This window comes from Castor canadensis, chromosome 2, assembly GCF_047511655.1.
Source record: "Castor canadensis chromosome 2, mCasCan1.hap1v2, whole genome shotgun sequence".
NCBI lineage: Eukaryota > Metazoa > Chordata > Mammalia > Rodentia > Castoridae > Castor > Castor canadensis.
Window position 1 is genome coordinate 124,825,390 of NC_133387.1, and position 1,968 is coordinate 124,827,357.

Here is a 1,968-nt window from a genome sequence, read left to right on the forward strand (position 1 = left end):
ATAAGGAGGCAAATTTGTAGAGAATGAGGCAAAGGATAATTATAGCAAACATGGTAAGGACTATGTGATGGCATTGTGTCTCTCAAGAGAAAGATCTGTCCAATATACAGAAAGATAAAATGTCATTATTGGATCAATTATATGATCCTCCACTGGAGCATGAGCTATGAACATGGTGGGTTATGAGGCCATATGATTTAATTTTTTTAACACTTTGATGTACACAGTGTCAAATAATAATAGCACTTCTAGTTTAATGGTGAAATAGCTACTATAATTCAGTAGACAGTACATTTCTGGGCCTATAACATGGCATAAGTCTCTGAAATTGCACAGTATCTTTTCTGCAACCAGTATGAAGGAGACTCTACAGTTCCATGTCTTCATTGCCAAACCATTTATGAAATCTTTCTATAGAACACAAGACGACTACACAGTCTTCTCATTGCCAATTTCATGGCTTTTTCCTAAATGTGTAGATGACTGCATTCAAAAAAGGAGTGATGAATGCATCAAAAATAGCAAGATATTTATCCAGATGTGATGTGGGAGAAGACCAGGTGTAGAAAAACATCATATAACCACAGTGACATGAGCTGACAGAGTAGAAAAGGCCTTCAAGGAACCTCCAGAAGAGTGTTTCTGAACAGTCAACAGAATGAAAATGTAGGAAATGACCAGTAAGACAAAGGAGCCCACAGAAATGAATCCACTATTGACAGTAACCATGAACTCAAGTTCTTGAGTGTTTGTACAGGCAAGTCTGAGGAGTCAGAGAAGGTCACAATAAAAGCTGTCAAACACATTAGGGCCACAGAAAGGTAAATCTACCACAAATGCTAATTGGACCAGTGAGTGGATAAGGCTGATGATGCAGGAAGTTACTAAAAAGCACAGACACAGTCTGGGCTCATGATGGTCAGGTAGTGGAGAGGCTTACATATGGCCACATACCTGTCAAAGGCCATGGTCATGAGCCACACCATCTCAGTGATCCCCACTGCATGGCTAAAGAAGATCTGGGTCATACATCCCTTAAAGGAAATGGTTTTGTGTTTCTTAAAAATATTACAAATCATCTTAGGGGTTGTAATTGAACAAAATCCCATATCAATGACTGAAAGTTTAGCTAGGAGGAAATACATGAAGGAGTGCAGATGAGCATCCAAGGTTACAGTGAGCACAATGGCAAGTTTGCCTGTCATGCTTGCAAAGTAGAACAACAAGGAGAAGGTGAAAAGTAGAGACTGCTTCTCCCATGAGTCTGTGAGTCCCAGGAGCACAAACTCTGACACTACCGAGTGATTCAGTCTACCCATTGCTTCAGACACCAGAATCAGCATTCATGTTTCCTAAGGGAAGAAAAAAACAAGAAAGAATTACCTAGCTGAGAATTAGTATATAAGGTCATCTTTAAATTCTTCCAACTGTGATTTCTTATGAATGGATGTTATCTCTTTTTTTTTCATTTGTTTGTTTTGTTGCTACTAGGGTTTGAACTCAGGGCCTTGTGCTTGCTAGGTAAGCATTCTACCACTTGAGCCACACCCTCAGCCCTAGATGGATATTATCTCAGTCAGTCATATGAGCCACCTAGCAATTACTCATGTACTACATACAGCTTTCAAAGAATCTGCTCAATTACATTCCCAAAGTTTCCCTTCTTCCTTCAACTGTCAAAATTTCTCTCATTCTGTTCTCTAATGCACAAAATTCAACTTTCCAAAGCCCCAATGAATGCTCCCTCCTTTGTGAAGCCTTTCCAATCTGCTGAATTCCCACACATTCAGTGCCTGGTTAGGATGTATCTCACTTTGCCTTTTGTGATCATATAAATGTCCATCTCTCTACTTAAAATATACCTTCTTGACTGGAGATGTAGATCAGTGGAAGAGCATTTTCTCAGCCTGTGTTAGGCTCTGGGTTTAACCCCTAGTGATGCAAAACAAACCAGCCAGCCAAACAAAA

At 39.6% G+C, this 1,968-nt stretch overlaps 1 pseudogene; it reads right to left on the bottom strand.

Annotated features, from left to right (window-relative positions):
* Positions 1 to 398: 398 nt before the first annotated feature.
* LOC109703314 (olfactory receptor 4F15-like) lies at positions 399 to 1,319 on the bottom strand (annotated as a pseudogene).
* Between the last annotated feature and the right edge of the window lie 649 nt (positions 1,320 to 1,968).